The 17,761-nt window shown below is 44.2% G+C and overlaps 2 long non-coding RNA genes across 5 annotated transcripts in view; one reads left to right on the forward strand and one right to left on the reverse strand.

Moving 5' to 3' along the window:
• LOC122557992 overlaps nt 1–5,115 on the reverse strand; it is a 53,805-nt gene extending 48,690 nt beyond the window's left edge. Inside the window, exon 1 of one of the 4 annotated variants that reach the window (XR_006314031.1) lies at nt 4,665–5,115. This is a non-coding gene — a long non-coding RNA (uncharacterized LOC122557992). The remainder of the gene's footprint in view (nt 1–4,664) is intronic. The other 3 variants (XR_006314037.1, XR_006314001.1, XR_006314013.1) reach the window with 3 other exon arrangements.
• Nucleotides 4,952–17,761, forward strand: part of LOC122558134 — a 40,681-nt gene continuing 27,871 nt past the window's right edge. The window contains exon 1 of the long non-coding RNA XR_006314059.1: nt 4,952–5,020. This is a non-coding gene — a long non-coding RNA (uncharacterized LOC122558134). The remainder of the gene's footprint in view (nt 5,021–17,761) is intronic.

The following is a 17,761-nucleotide window of genomic DNA, read 5'->3' on the forward strand; positions in this document are numbered from 1 at the left end:
CCTAGGAACCCCCCAACCACAAGGGATGAACTCAGATTTCCCCAGTCTCCTCATTTCCCCTCCCCCCACCTTGTCTCAGTCCCAACCCTCGAACTCAGCACCACCTTCCTAACCTGCAATCTTCTTCCTGACCTATCACCCTCACCTTAACCTCCTTCCACCTATCGCATTTCCAACGCCCCTCCCCCAAGTCCCTCCTCCCTACCTTTTATCTTAGCCTGCTTGGCATACTTTCCTCATTCCTGAAGAAGGGCTCCGGCCCGAAATGTCGATTCTCCTGCTCCTTGGATGCTGCCTGACCTGCTGCGCTTTTCCAGCAACACATTTTCAGTTGAGAAACGTATCAGCCATGATTGAATGCTGGAGCAGACTTGAAGGGCCAAGTGGCCTAATTTCTGCTCCTATGTCTTATGGTCTTAAATCTCCGAGCAACTCACTCTACCTGCACTCCAATGGTCTCACTGGATTTAGCAGAGTTCCTTATAATCTGCTCACCATAATCTTGCTGGAGAAATGTAATTTATTCTAAAGTCATGATGGCTGGTGAGAAAACCTCTTTGGAAGTCCACCCAAGGATATCAGACTTCCTGAGAACTTGCCTTTCTCATCTATGTCTCCTGGTACAGTCTAAATTCTTAGTCTGATGATTTGGAATTATTAGGATTCACTTTTTTAATTGAAAGAGATTTATTTTATAAAACTATAAAATTACAAAAGAGATAGTATAACAATCTTATGGTACAACAACAATAACAATAATCTAACTACTACTCTACTTTACAAAACAAATCAAAAATACCAAAAGAAAAAGAAGTCTTCCCATACTACAATTCAATAAATAATTAGACAAAATAAATTAAATTAAATTAAGTTGAATTGAGTTAAACTAACTTAACTTACACCACTCAATGCCACCCCACCGAAGTTCCCATCATCGGGAGCAGCAGTTAACATACCTGTATTTACTCAGGATTCTTCCTCTCAGGGTCCCCGGCCCACCAAATCCAGTCTTTGTGACTGTACAAAGGCCCTAACCAGTATGGCTGACATGTCTGTGTCTATGTGATTCTAAAAGGGCCACTGTGTCTTGTAAAAAAGCTCAGTTTTCTGGTGCACCATAGTCATAAGAAGTCGAGGGAACATGCTCCGTCACTAACTTACGCCATCCCATCCCATTCCAAGACTCAGTTCATCAGAACGTTCTTCCTCGCAGTACGTAAGATTGTTAAACGGTTTCTTCCCATGCTCATCTGGAGAAGGCAGATTCGGCGATCCCAGAAGGAGGAATACCGGATCTGCCTCAACTTCAGTCCCCAAGATCTCCTCCAACACATTTGCTATGGCGCCCCAATATCTACAAGCCTTATGGTATGACCACAAGCAATGTGTGAGAGTACCAATGCCTGTTTTACATTTAGGGCACTTTGGAGATGCTACTTTTAAAAATTTTGCGAGCCACTCTGGGGCCAAATGGGCCCTGTGGAGAATCTTGAAGAGTTGCATGGCCTGCATTTTATTACAAATCAAAATATTTCTCACATTCTCCCATATTTCTGATGGAATTTCTGCTCCCAATTCCTGATCCCAGATTCTGTAAAGCCTTTCAATAACTTCTGAGGCACCCTATCCCTGTAAATGATAGAGGGTACTAATCGAGAGAGCGTCTGTGGACTCAAGCACTCTCATCTCCGCACTGGACTCAGGGATGAAGCAATAGTGTGGTCCTTTCCCAAATAAAGTCCCAGATCTGAAATAAGCAGAAGAGGTCCCTATTGGATTACCCATATTTATGACTCAGCTGATCAAAAGACATCATGACCCCACCCCCTCAAATAGGTCTCCCAAACAGGAGACTCCCCTCGACTCCCATAATTTAAAGCCTGAATCCATCGATCTTGGCCTAAATCCTGGTATTCCTATATGGGGGTGAGCGGGGAGGTCTTACGTAAATTACCCTCGCTCTGTTGCATCATTCTCCATGTTTTGACCGTGTTAATGATGATCGGATTTTTACAATACTCCGTGACAGTTCTCATCCTGTCCATAAAAAGCACAGTAACGAGGGGACATTTTGCCTGGGAAGCCTCAATATCGAGCCATATTGACCTCGGATCCTGACAAGCCCAATCATTCACATAAGACAACAAAGAAAATTATTTAATGTCTTTTGATGTCTGGGAGGTCTACCCACCCAACCGCAGCTCCCCCCGCATCCCACTTACCCATTCTCCATGGCAGCTGCAGCTGAGCAAACTTAACGGGGAACCTGTGGTGCTAAATGAAAGATCCAAGCCAACCATCAAGTCTCTGCAGTGCCTGTCTAGGTATCACCAGAGGAAGCATTCGCATGGGGTATAGTAGGCAAGGAAGATCAGAGCTATTCAACCCAACCAGGATATTGGTAGCAACTCTCAACGCTGAAGGTCTTGTCTTATCTTCTCGAACAATTGTACAGTTGGTGAAAGGCGGGGGTAATGAAAATACCTAAATATAGGAAACCTCCCTGTGACTACCTAAGAGAAAATCGAATACCATCTTCAAGGTCAGGTATGCCCATGAAACCCCCCATGGGCATAAAATTGTAAAATTTCACTGTACAACACTGCCACCCTCCTGGTGAAGACTGGCCCAAAATCAAAGCGTTCCAAGACATAAAAAAGGTACGGCGATTCCATCCGATCAAACGCTTTCTCTGCATCTAAGGAGCGGAAGCCTGGGATTGACCTTTGCTGGCATACGTGGACCATATCCAACACTCTTCTTAGGTTGTCAGAGGCACTGTGTCCCTTAATGAAACCTGTCTGGTCCTCCTTTACAAAAGGGGGCAATTCCTTCTCCAGCCTCAACACTAACTTTTTTGGGCAGAATTTTAAAATCCACATTTAGCAGTGAGATGGGTATGTACGAAGTGCAGTCCTCAGGATCTTTCCCTCTCTTAAGAATAAGGGAAATATTAGCTTCCCTGTGAGAGAGCAGGAGGCAGTCCTGACTGTATGAATGGTTACATATGCCCAACAATGGCTTGACCAACATGTTTATAAACTCCTTATAAGCCTCGCTTGGGAATTCATCCGGGCCAGGTGCTTTGCCACTTTGGAGCTGCCTTGCTGCCTCTTGTATTTCTTGTGTTCAAAAGGGAGGCCTGCTCCGAAGTTATACCTAGAAGATCCAAGTTCTCAAAAAAGGACTCCATCCTTGCCAACCCATCCTCATAGCCCTCCGACCGATATAACATTGCATAAAATTTCCTAAATGCTGCTTTGGTATTTTCGGACTCACGAGTGGGAGTACCAGTACCCTCTCTAATAGACATAATAGATTGAGGAGCACTCCTCTTCCTGGCCAGATAGCCAAGTATTTACCTGACTTATCACTGTGCTCAAATAGTCTTCGCTTCGCGAAAGAGACCTCTCCTTTCGCTGTCTGGGTGAGCACGAAGTTCAGAGCAGCCCGGAGAACTGTAATCTGCTGTAACTTTGTCACAGACAGCCTGTCAAAATATGTTGTCTCAGCTACCTTCAACTAGGCCTCAAGTATACACTATTGCTCTCCCAGGTTGCTGAGTATGAGATAGTTATAAACCTTGAAGAAGCCTTGGCAGTCTCCCAGAGTACTGATGGGTTACTGATTGTACCCGAATTAATGTCACAGAAACTCCCTTGTGAAATACTTAATGAACTTACTATCTTTCAAGAGAAAAGGATCCATGTGCCAATGCTGCATATCTGTCCCATTACCCCTGATCTCTACCTCCAAATACACTTCCACATGGTCTGAAATGGCTATATGCCCAATCTTACAGGTTAGTACCAATCCAAAAAGGTCAGTGGGTCAAAAAAAATCGATCCTTGTGTAGCACTTGTGCAGGTTGGAGAAGAAAGTAAAATCCCTTCCCTTAGGATGAAGACATCTCCACACATCCACCAACCCCAACTCCCCACATAGGTCCACCAACTGTTTGGATTATGGGGAGATGCCCGAAAGACCCCTTGGCATCCTATCCACCTTGGGATAAGACGTTGAATCTCCCCCTATAATCATGTGGTGCACTCCAAGGGCCATCAGCCTGGAAAGTGCATCTGTTAAAAATTTGAGGGGGTGTGCCGGGGGGAGGGGAGGGGGCAGTAGATATTCAAAATACCGTAATCCTCCAAAGTATTAGGGTTTTGAGGATCACAAATCACCCATGCTCGCCCTTAATTTGATCTATCAACTGAAATGGTAGATTCTTCTGTCTTCGTATAGCCACTCCTTTGCTTTTGGGACGAGAAGAACACCGGCCAAAACCTCCCTGCTATAACTTTAGATACTCCTTATCATCTACATAAGTTTCTTGTAGCAGAGCAACATCGACCCTCTCCTTTCTGAGACCCGAGAGCACTTTCTTTCTTTTAACCAGTGAGTCACTCCCTTTTATGTTCCAGGTGCACCATCTAAACAAACAACTAGCCACCACCATCAGCCCGTGACCACCCTGAGAGGAAGAACCCTATTCATAATGCACTGAGTGGAGATGAGAAAAGCTTCATAAAATCCAAGAATACAACTACAAACACTACCAAAACAAAAATTCTCATAACTACTCCTAAGGACCGGGTGGGGGTGCTGGTCCGATCTGGGCCTGTGCACCATGATCCTTTGAGCCCGCTCAACTCGCACCCAACCCGATTCGGCTCCCAGTCCCAGGAGCTGTGGGAGCCATTACTCCAGGAAGCTGACCAGCTGATCTCCTTCCTCTCGTTCTGGCGACCCAATAATGCTGGTATTTTTTCTCTGACCTCGATTCTCAACGTCGTTGACCTGCTTGATTAAGGCCCGCCCTGCTGAGGATTCTGCTGTGGTCTCCGACGCCATGGTTTACTGCTCCAGCTCCTCCACACGCTGCCCAAGATGTTGGATCTCCTGCTCATGCTTTTGTAGCATGGCCAAGATTGGTTCAGTCTGGTCCAGGACCCCTCCAATGCTGTTTCAATTTTCTCTTGGAGTTTGATGAACTCCAAGGCCAAACTCTGCTGCTCTGGTAAGTTCAAAGGCGCCTCTGCGGGAGTCAGCGCTGTGGCCACGGGCATGTCTGTTGCTGCAAGGGAGGATCCTGCATATTGCGATCCACGCAGTCCCTTTCCTTTAGATAAAGAGTCACTGAGTCATTGAGATGTACAGCATGGAAACAGACCTTTTGGGCCTACTCTCCATGCCGACCAGATATCATAACCTAATCTAGTCCTATTTTCCAGCAGTTGGCCAATATCCTTCTAAACCCTTCCTATTCATATACAATCCAGATGCCTTTTAAATGTTGCAATTGTACCAGCCTCCACCACTTCCTCTGGCAGCTCATTCCATACACGTACCATCCTCTGCATTAAAAGGTTTCCCCTTAGATCCCTTTTATATCTTTCCCCTCTCACCCTAAACCTATGCCCTCTAGTTCTGAACTCCCCCATCCCAGGGAAGAGACTTTGTCTATTGACCCTATCCATGCCCCTCATGGATTTATAAACCTCTATGAGGTCACACCTCAGCCTCTGACGCTCCAGGGAAAACAGCCCCAGCCTATTCAGCCTCTCACTATATCTCAAATCTTCCAACCCTGGCGACATCCTTGTAAATCTTTTCTGAACTCTTTCAAGTTTCACAACATCATTCTGATAGGAAGAAGACCAGAATTGCACACAATGTTCCAAAAGTGGCCTGACCAATGTCTTGTACAGGCACAACATGACCTCCCATCTTCTATACTCAATGCTCTGACCAATAAATGAAAGCATACCAAATGCCTTCTTCACTATCGTCTTCCTGCGACTCTACTTTCAAGGAGTTTTGAACTTGCACTCCAAGGTATCTTTGTTGAGCAACACTTCTTTAGTCATCTTCCCTAAATGTCAAAATTGATATTTAAAAATTCTGGGGACTTTACACTACCGATTTTTATGAAACTGGCTAGTAAGGGGAATGTGAAAGCACCACTTTGCCTGGACTGTGGTGCGGAGCTCAGCAAGGCAGACCTGTTAGAGCACCACCATCTTCAATCCTCCATTAGCATCTATTTCTAAGTTTCCATTTGCAGTTTTGAAGAAAGCAGGGTAGGATTTGAAAGGCATGGCAGACAGAAATATTTGGACCTGAGACACTCTGTTGACATTTATTCACCTGTGGGTACGTGGATCACAGTCTTATACCTGGATATGTTCAAAGTTACCTGCATATGCTATCAAGTATCATAAAGATAGATAGCAGAAGGGCAAGTAGGAAAACGCAACACTCCTCTTCTGAGCAAGAATCCAATGGAGATAGATCTTAGTTTTCTTCCTCTTCATACTTATGATTGAATATTAAGAGACTGAATTTTTGCTCTATACATTAAGAAGCAATAGAAGTCTTTCAGAAAATTCCTCTAACATGTTTCAATATCATTCAGATCATTGAGAAAATATTAATGACACTGTCATACCAGTAATCTAGAATATTAATGCATATACTCCTAACCTTTACTTGGAATATAAATTTAAAACTGCATTCTTCTTAATGCTCAACAAGATAAATAATGCAAATACAAAATGTATGTGCAAATCCTGCAGCCAAACTTATGGATGATTACCAGGTCAGGGAGATGTCTGTCAATGATTGTGAACATTACAGTTCCATTGAACTGTTTGTTTAAAGGCTAGCTCAAAGCAATGGAAAGATCACTGCCTCATCGTTCAATGAACAGTGAAAGTCACTTTGGAAACGAGACAGAGTCAGAGTCCCTGGGGGCACAGGAATAATTACAACATTCATGCAGCTGCAGATGTGCTGGCAGAATGACGGGCATTGATGTGTATAATTCTCCAATGGTCTTGTCTAATTGCAGCTCTGTTGTTAATTAATGGACTGACTGGCTGTCCTATTCAAGAAATGAATCCCCTTTAATTTAATGTTCTTTTAATGTTGTAGTCATAATTTCCCACTCTGGTCTGGCAATCAACAAAGCAAGCAAACCCATCCAAGGTTAGCAGATAATAAGGTTGGCCTCAGGACTTCCTCTGAGATTAGCCTCATAAGACATCAGGGAATTATGCCTCCTGAATGCCTAGTTAAACCTACAAACCTGAAGCATTTTCTTAAAACACGTAAAGGTGGATAAATCCGCGGCACCTGATCAGATGTACCTAAAACTCTGTAAGAAGGTAGGGATGTGATTGCTGGGCCCCTTGCTGAGATATTTGTATCATCGATAGTCACAGGTGAGGTGCTGGAAGACTGAAGGTTGGCTAACATGGCACCACTATTTAAGAAAGATGGTAAAGAAAAGACAGGGAACTATAGAATGGCGAGCCTGACATTGGTGGCGGGCAAGTTGTTGGAGCGCATCCTGACAGACAGGGTGTACATACATTTATAGAACATAGAACATAGAAGAATACAGCGCAGTACAGGCCCTTTGGCCCTCGATGTTGCGCCGATCCAAGCCCACCTAACCTATACTAACCCACTATCCTCCATATACCTATCCAATGCCCGCTTAAATGCCCATAAAGAGGGAGAGTCCACCACTGCTACTGGCAGGGCATTCCATGAACTTACGACTCACTGAGTGAAGAACCTACCCCTCTCCTCTGCACCCGTTCCAATGCCTCCACATCCTTCCTATAGTATGGCGACCAAAACTGCACACAATATTCCAGATGCGGCCGTACCAGAGTCTTATACAACTGCATCATGACCTCAGGACTCCGGAACTCAATTCCTCTACCAATAAAAGCCAGTACGCCATATGCCTTCCTCACCGCACTATTTACCTGGGTGGCAACTTTCAGAGATCTGTGTACATGGACACCAAGATCCCTCTGCTCATCCACACTACCAAGTATCCGACCATTAGCCCCGTACCCCATCTTTTTGTTATTCTTCCCAAAGTGAATCACCTCACATTTAGCTACATTGAATTCCATTTGCCACCTTTCTGCCCAGCTCTGCAGCTTCTCTATATCCTGCTGTAACCTGCCACATCCTTCCTCACTGTCAACAACTCCTCCGACTTTCGTATCATGTTTAATGTTGTAGTCAACACTGTCAACAACTCCTCCGACTTTCGTATTTGGAAAGGCAACGACTGATTAGGGTTAGTCAGTATGGCTTTGTGCCAATCGTGACTCACAAACTTCATTGACTTTTTTGAAGAAGTAGCAAAGAGGATTGTGATGGCAGAGTGGTGGACGTGATCTATATGGACTTCACAAAGGTTCGACAGCTCGAACAAATGAACTGGGCATTGACTTCAGGAAGGAGGCAAACCCCTGTCTACATCAATGTTGCTGAGATGGAGATAGTCTTAAAGTAGGAGAAAGTGAGGACTGCAGATGCTGGAGATCAGAGCTGAAAATGTGCTGCTGGAAAAGCGCAGCAGGTCAGGCAGCATCCAAGGAGCAGAAAAATCGACGTTTCGGGCATGACCCCTTCTTCAGGAATGAATCTTCATAGTCTTAAGGTAAACTTGCAGGTTGCATCTTCAACCTCTCCCTGCAGCAGGCTATTGTCCTTGTCTGTTTCAAGAGGGCCAACCTCATTCCTATTCCTGTGAAGGTTCATGCAGCATGTCTCAATGACTACCACCCACTGTCCCTAACTTTGATGGTCATGAAGTGCTTTGAAAGGCTGGTCATGGCATTAATCAACTCCAGCCTCCCCACTACTCTTGACCCACTCCAATTTGCCAACGGACCAAGAGGTCTAAGTCAGATGCCATATCACTTGCCCTTCACTCTTCCTTAGAATGTCTTGACATCAAAAACAGTTACATAAGAATCCTACTCATTGACTACAGTTCAATCTTCAACACTATCATCCACTGCAACTGGATCCTCAGTTTCCTGACCCACAGGCCACAATCAGTGAAGATTGCGGACAATATTTCATCCTCACTAACACTCAACATTGGAATCCCCCATGGATGTGTACTCAGCTCCCTACTGTACTCTCTGTATACCCATAACTGCGTTGCCACATACCAGACTAATACCATTTACAAGTTCGCTGATGACATCACCATAGTTGATCGAATCTCAGATGACGACAAAACAGACTACAGATGGGAGGTGGAAGACCTGGAAAAATGATGCACTGAAAACAGCCTAGGCAAAACCAAGGAACTCATTACTGACTTGCGGCGCGATACTACTTATGCCCCCCCCCCCCCCCACCCAATACATTATAAGCACAGAGGTGGAATGAGTGGAAAGTGTTAAGCTCCTGGGAGTGGTCATCCACAACAAGCTTTCTTGGATTCTTCATGGCACTGATTACAACGTCTCTTCTTCCTCAGGCAGCTGAGGAAATTTGGCATGATGGGAAATACACTTGCCAACTTTTATAGCTGCGCCATCGAGAGCATTCTGTCTGGATGTATCACTACCTGGTATGGCAACTGTACCATTCAAGATCGGAGATGGTTACAGAGAGGGGTATATTCAGCCCGGACAATCACAAAGGCCAACCTCCCATCTATAGAATCCATCTACCAGGCCCACTGTCAAGGAAAGGCCGCCAGCATTCTCAAAGATCCATCCCACCCTGGCAAAGTTTTTCTACAACCTCTACCATCAGGGAGAAGGTACAGAAGCCTGAACACACAAACCAGCCAGTTTTGTAACTGTTTCTACCCTACTATTGTTAGAATACAGAATGGAATCACAAACTCTTAACATTCGCCTGTAACAGTGTTTTTGTTTTTGCTGCTATTTACCTATTATTTACTATCTATGCTATTTAACTCTGTGATCTGCTTGTATTGCTCGCAAGGCAAAGCTTTTCACTGTGCCTCAGTACACGTGACAATAAATTCAATTCAATTCAATTCAATAGTTAGGAAGGCAAATACAATGTTGTTATTCATCTCCAACAGACGAGAATATAAAAGCAAGGATGTACGTCTGAGGCTTTATAAGGCTCTGGTCAAGGTAATGTGAACAATTTTGGGCCCCACACCTCAGGAAAGATGTATTGGCCCTGGAGTGGTCCAGAGGAGGATCACAAGAATGATTTTAGGATATAAAGACTTAACATATGAGGAACATTTGAGGACTCTGGGACTATACTCGATGGAGTTTAGAAGGATGAGGGGGGAATCTAATTGAAACTTACAGAATACTGAATGGCCTAAACAGAGAGGACATTGGGAAGATGTTTCCATTGGCAGGACAGATGAGAACCCAAGGTCACAGCCTCAGAGTAGAACAAAGAACAAAGAAAACTTACAGCCCAGGAACAGGCCCTTCGGCCCTCCAAGCCTGAGCCAATCCAAAAATACTGTCTAAACCTGTTAGTCAATTCCTAAGCATTTGTATCCCTCTGCTCCCCACCTACTCATGCATCTGTCCAGACGCATCTTAAATGAATCTACCATGCCTGCCTCTACCACCTCTGTTGGCAACGCGTTCCAAACGCCCACCACCCTCTGTGTGAAGTACTTGCCGCGTGTATCCCCCTTAAACTTTCCACCTCCCACCTTGAAAGCGTAACCTCTCGTTATTGAATCGTTCACTCTGGGAAAAAACTTGTCTCTATCCACCCTGTCTATACCCTCCATGATTTTGTAAACCTCCAGCAGGTCCTCCCCTCAATCTCCTTTTTTCTAGTGAAAATAAACTTAACCTACTCAACCTCTCTTCATAGCTAGCACCTTCCATACCAGGCAACATCCTCGTAAACCTTCTCTGTACCCTCTCCAAAGCATCCACATCCTTTTGGTAATGTGGCGACCAGAACTGTACACAATATTCTAAATGCGTCCGAACCAATGTCTTGTACAATTTTAACATGACTTGCCAGCTCTTATACTTAATACCTCCCGTCCAATGAAGGCAAGCATACTATATGCCTTCTTGACCACTCTATCCACCTGTGCAGCAACCTTCAGGGTACAATGGACCTGCACTCCCAGATCTCTCTGCCATCAACTTTTCCCAAGGCTCTTCCATTCATTGTATAATTCACTCGAGTATTAGACTTGCCTAAATGCATCACCTCACATTTGTGAAGACCCTTTAGAATGGAGATAAGGAGAAACTTCTTTCACCAGAGAGAGAGGTGAATCTGTGGAACTCATTGCTGCAGAAGGCTGTGGAGGCCAGATTATTGAGTATATTTGAGACAGAGGTAGATCGACTCTTGATTACTACAGGGATCAAAGGTTATGGGGAGAAAGCAGGACAATGGGGTTGAAGTACCTATCAGGAGAAAGTACAGACTGCAGATGCTGGAGATCAGAATCGAGGATGTGGTCCTGAAGTCAATGCCCAGCTCTTTTATTTTGCTGAGGTTATCTTTACACCATGCAATCAAGAACTCTATGTTTTCCTGTATTCTGTCTTGTCATTGTTTGAGATCCAGCCTACAACGATCGTGTCATCAGTGAACTTGTAAATTAAGTTAGGATGAAATTTGGCCACACAGTCATGAGTTATGAGGGAGTATAGTAAGGGTCTCAGTATGCATCTTTGCAGGGCACTGGTATTGAGGATTAACATGGAGGAGGTGTTGAATGTGGTTGAATCTTAACTTCCTTCTCGGCAATTAGGGATAGGCAATAAATATTGGCCCAGCCAGTGAAACCCACATACCATGATTCAATCAAAAATAATTTTCAGGGGTGTGGCATCATTTCATCACAAGGAAGCAAACAGACTTTAAATCATGCTCTGTTTACATTGCAGATTCCCAAATTGAAATGCACTCAATGCAGCAGTCTGCTCCAGCTGCTCTCCACACTGAGGATCCATACTGGGTAGAGATTACAGGAGAGGATTAGGAAGGTGACTCAGAAGCAAGAGTTGGCCCACCTACCTCCCAATGCCTAGTCCTTTGAGTTGCCGCACAGAGTACCTGATTACAAACCTTGACAAGATTTACGAGGTGACCTGTGGGAAGGAGATGCAAAGTAATTCCTTCACTTGGAAGGAAATGAATGTCTGGAATTCTTGACCCAGAGAGTTGTGAAAGTATTTAAAGAAGGGCTGGAAAGATTTTTGAAATATCAGGGAATTGAGGGTTATAAGGAGCAGGCACAAAATAGGAGTTGAAGCCTGAGATAGATCAGCCAAGATTCTATGATGTATTAGGCTTGACTAGTTGAATGGCCTACTCTTGCTGCCTATACCTCAGCATTCCAGTATTAGCATCTATTTTTAACTCTTTGTTAGTATAACAGAGTGGTTATGTTATGGGCACTTATGACTGGAAATGTGTTTCTTGCAAACTCTGAGAGATTCAGTGTAGTTACATCTTTGGATTAGGGAAATATTCTCCCGTTCACTGCTCCCCAGGGAGTGTGTGGCTGGGCAGAGTTTACCTCCTGGGTCTCTTGCTCCAAAACTGACTCCCACCCAAAATTGGCAAAGAATTACTGTTACTGCCAGTGGGCAGCAGTCAAAATCATTGATTGTACAAGTCTGCTCTTGAAGTTGGGGCAAGATAGGGTTTTAAAGTATATGTTAGCATGCAGAACTAATAATCTGAAAGGCCTAGATTAATGCTAAGGATCCATGGATTCAAATTGCTGATGAAGGGCTTTTGCCCAAAATGTCGATTCTTCTGCTCCTCGGATGCTGCCTGACCTGCTGTGCTTTTCCAGCACTACACTCTCGACACTAAAAAACCTATCAGCCATAATTAAATGATGGAGCAGACTTGATGGGTCGAATGGCCTAACTTCTGGTCCTATGTCTTATGGACTTATGGAGAGTGTCAAGTTCCTAGAGGTGATGATCACCAACCATCTGTCCTGGTCCACCCACATTGATGCAATGGTCAAGAAAGCACAACAGCGTCTCTACATCTTCAGTAATCTGTAAAGATTCTCACCAATTTTTATAGATGCACTATAGAAAGCATTCTATTGGGATACATCCTATGTTGGTATGGCAACTGTTCTGCCCAGGACTCTAAGCAACTACAGGGAGTTGTACATATAGCCCAGTCCATCATGCAAGCCAATCTTCCATCCACTGACTCCATCTATACTTCGTGTTGCCTCATGAAGGCAGCCAACATCATCAAGACCCCTCCCAACCTAGTCATAATCTCTTGCAACCTCTTCTGTAGGGCAAAAGGTTAAATACACATACCAACAGAGTCAAGAACAGCTTCTTACCTGCTTTTATAAGACTGCTGAATGAACCCTCAACTTTTAAATTTAATGTTGATCTTACTCTTTGTGCACATTTTCTGCAGCCAAAATGTTGCATTCTTTGTTCTGTTCCAATACTCTAATGCACTTTGCATGGCATGATCTGCCTGTCCAGCACGCAGAACAAACCTTTTCACTGGATGTGAATGTAGAAGATATGGTTAGTAAGTTTGTCGATGACACCAAAATTGGTAACATAGTAGACAATGAAGATAGCTTTCTTAGATTACAAAGGGATCTTGATGAAATGGGTCAATGCGCTGATAAATGGCAGATGGTGTTCAATCTGGATAAATGCAAGGTATTGCATTATGGTACAACAGGGGCAGGACATACAATTAATGGCAGACCTTGGGTGGTGTTGTAGAACAGAGTGTCTCGACATAATTCTTTTAAGTTTGCATCACATATAACCAGGCTTGTTAAAAAGGTGTTTGGCACACTTGCCTTCATTGCTCAGTCTTTTGAATATGGGAGTTGGGAAGTCATGTTGAGGTTGTAAAGGACATTGGTGAAGCCTCTTCTGGAATACTGTGTCCAGTTCTGGTCACCCTGTTATAGCAAGGATATTATTAAACTGGAGAAGGTTCAGAAGAGATTTACAGGATGTTGCCCAGTGTGGAAGGCTTGGTTTATAAAGAAAGGCTAGATAGGCTGGGACTTCTTTCACCGGAGCATAGGAAGTTGAGAGGCAACTTTATAGAAGTTTATGAAATAATGAGGAGTATAGGTAGAGTTAATGGTAGTTGTCTTTTCCCTAGGACAGGGGATTTCAAGACAAGGGGGCATATTTTTAAGGTAAGAGAACAGAGATTTAAAAGAAGACATGAAGGGCAAATTTATTTTTTAACAGAGGATAGTTTGTGTGTGTGGGAAGGAAATTCCAGAGGAAGTGGTGGATGTGGGCACAATTACAACATTTAAAAGACGTTTGGATAAATCCATGAATAAGAAAGGTTTGGAGGGATATGGGCCAGAAGCAGGAACTGGGACTTGTTTAGTTTGGAATTATGGTCAGCGTGGAGTGAAGGACTTTTATGACTCTATGACTGTATGACTGTACCTAGGTACATGTGGCAATTTCGAGTTTTTGAGATGATTTGCAGCTCAGGTTGTGGATGAAGTTGTGGATTCATTCACCGAGCCTAATATGTTACTCTGCAAATGTTTGTCGCCCCGCTAGGTGGCATCATCGGTACCTCTTTGTTAAGGTGTTGGTGCTCTGTCCCGCCTGGTATTTATACGTTTCTGTTTGTTGGTACTTCCGGTTCTGTATCTGAGTATTTGGTATATGGGGTTCAGTTCAATGTGCCTATTGATTGAGTCTGGTTGAGATGCCAGGCTTCAAGGAATTCTCTGGTGTATCTCTGTTTCGCCTATGCTAGGATGGTTACGTTGCCCCAGTTGAACTTGTGTCCTTTGTTGTCTATGTGGTTGGAAATGAGAGAGTACTGGTCATGTCATGCAGTGGTGAGCTGATGTTTGTGCAATTGTATGATCAGTTTTCTTCCTATGTAGTATTTGTGAAGAAAAGCACAAGTCCACAAGCCCATCAGGTCATCACATGGCATCCTTGAGACCCTGTGGGAAAAGGAGAGGGTGGATCCTGTCGGGGTGTTCCCTGAGCAGACTGTCAAAATCATTTGGCACAATGCCTCATTGCCAGAACATTTGAACAGATATCAAGGTGTCACTTAGCTGGTGGTGAAAAGAGCTGTCTAGAGATCTTTTGTGCACAATTGGACTCTGCACTATTACACGCTGCCTTCAAAGCAGCTATGGGTGTTGCAGAGATGAGACTGTCACACATCTTCTGCTAGAATGTGCCTATGGAAAGGAGGTATGTATGTTTTTGTCGAGGTTTGTCCTAAGAGGCTCCGAGATGTACGACTCTGTGCTCTATGGTGTTTGTTCCCTTGGATGCACAGCAAGACAAACCATCAACTCAGTGAAAGATCCTCTTTGGTCTGCCAGAATTTGTTGGTCTTCTCGAGTAAAGAGTTGGCCTCGACCGAGTGTTGCAGACTGGCACATTCCAAGGTCTAGGACTATGTGCTGAGGAAAGCTTGGGGCAGCTGTTGTCGAAGTACAATGGGGAAAGACTGCTGTCTAAGAGCTTTCTGCCAAAGTACAATGAAGCTCCGTTCAGTTATCAGACCTTCATTACCTCAAAATGTATGTAAATAGTATGAGTGGGAAATGCCTTCGTTTGCAACTGCAGGGAACATCAAATTCAACATTTGTTGTTTTTTATATATCTGTAAGGAGTGTGGAAAGTATCCTGCAGTCATCATCAAGGTGAAGTTGGGGAAAGTGAGGACTGCAAATGTTGGATATCAGAGTTGAAAAGTGTGGTGCTGGAAAAGCACAGCAGGTCAGGCAGCATCCAAGGAGCAGGGGAGTCAACGTTTCAGGCATAAATCCTTCATCAGGAATGGGCTTCCCGATGAAGGGCTTATGCCTGAAACATTGACTCTCTTGCTCCTCGGATGCTGCCTGAACTTCTGTGCTTTTCTAGCACCACACTTTTAGAGCAGGGTGAAGATGTCTGGGAAGAGAATCCTGCAGTCAGCATCCCAGTGAAGCAGTCTGGAAGAGTCTGTCCTTCATGAAGAAATTTACAAAGATAAACACCTTTGACCACAAGCCGTCAGGAAGTGGTCAGCGCATAGCTTCCTCAAGACCCTTCGGTAAAAGGAGAGAGTGGATCCTGTTGAGTTGTTCCATGACCAAACTCTGAAAGTCATTTGACAGAATGCCTCATCACCAGAAATGGTGGTGAGAAGGACACTACCTAGGAGATCTTTCTGTATGCCCAGACTATCTGAACCATCGCAGCTGTGGAAGCAGATGCATGGGGTGGGATGCTTACAGAGTGTCACACAACTCAGGCTGGAAAGTGCAAAGGAAGTCTAGATAGAGAAGCCGTATCTTCTGTTGAGGTTCATCCCGAGCAGCTGTGTGACACAGGACTCTGTGCTCTGCGCTCTGTTCCTCAGGATGAGACACATATGAGACACATATCGACTGTCCCTGGGGGTGAAAGATGCTCTTTTTTTCTGTCCGAAACTTGTTGGTTTTCCAGTGCAAGGAGCTGACTTTGACTGAGTGTTGCAGATGGCTTTTTCCAAGATTCAGGAGTACGTTCCGAGGAACAGACTAAAATTTGAAGCAGCTGCCGCCAGGGCGCAGTAGGAAAATACCACCAACTGAGACCTTTCGGCCCAAGTGCAATAGGTGTCCATTTAGTTATTGGACCCTCCCTATGCCTCAAATATATGTAAATACAGTCTTGTATAAGTAAGAAATGCCTAGGGTTTGTTCTTCATATGTAAAGACAGCACAGAATTGAACTGCTCTATGTGTGTATATAAAGAGATGTTTTATGAATAAAGTATATTTTTGGAAATTAAAAAAGTCTCGGAAGACTGTTCTTTCAATCAGCGTCGCAGTGAAGCAATCTGCGGAGACAGAATGCTGCAATTTCTAAATTGTAATAAATAGTAATTGTGATAAATTATTACCAAACATCAGAAGTAAGTGAAAGGCAGGATCAATATCGTAAAATAAGCCAAAGTAGGTTTAGGGTAGGAGAGAAACTTTAACATGAGGAAAGTAAGTTTCAGACTAAGAATATACAGCAGTGGAGTTCAATCCTGTTGCCTGATCTGCTGAATGTGGGAAATCCTGGTTACACGGATGACCACATCTCCAGCAAGTACAGATTAGGATTGATCAGTTTAAGTGCCAGGCTTTAGAGCTTGAATATTGGCTCCAGGCACAACAGAGGTAGTCACTCCGGAACTTAAGGAACTGTATTCAGGGAGGTGATCACCAATCAGGAGAAGCGAGACAGGCAAGTTATCGGGAAAGTACCAGAGTGCGTCTTACTCAGGGGCAATATTTCTCTGTTGGAAAATGAGAGTGACAGTTTTTCTAGTGGTTACAGCCAGAGCCCAGCTCATAACGGGCAAACAGACATAGACTCAGAACAATAGTGGTCAGAGATTAACCAGTGAAGGGCACAGAGAGATGTTTCTGCAGCCGCATATGTAAGTTTACAGTGGTGTGTTCCTCCCTGGGGCCAGGGTCAAGAATGTCACTGAACAGCTGCAGCATTCTGAAGGAGGAGAACAGTCTTAGATCATGGTTCACATAAGGACCAACAGCATAGCCAGACAGAGGAATGAAAACTGAGGGAGCTAGGTAAGAGGTTAAAAAGTAAAGCTTGTCATCTCTGGATTACTCCTGGTGCCACATTCTGTGTATAGAAATAGATGGAAAGTGGAGATGAATGTATTTATAGGGTGGCAGGGTGGCTCAGTGGTTAGCACTGCTGCCTCACAACGCCAGGGACCCATGTTCAATTCCACCCTTGGGCAACTGTCAGTGTGGAGTTTACACATTCTCCCCGTGTGTGCGTGGGTTTCATCTGGGTTCTCTGGTTTCTTCCCATAATCAAAAGATGTGCAGGTCAGGTGAATTGGCCACGCTAAATTGCCCATACAGTTCACGGATGCCTAGGTAAGGTGCATTAGTCAAGGGTAAATAGAGGGGAATGGGTCTGGGTGGTTTACTCTTTGGAGGGTCGGTGTG

This window comes from Chiloscyllium plagiosum, chromosome 1, assembly GCF_004010195.1.
Source record: "Chiloscyllium plagiosum isolate BGI_BamShark_2017 chromosome 1, ASM401019v2, whole genome shotgun sequence".
Lineage (NCBI taxonomy): Eukaryota > Metazoa > Chordata > Chondrichthyes > Orectolobiformes > Hemiscylliidae > Chiloscyllium > Chiloscyllium plagiosum.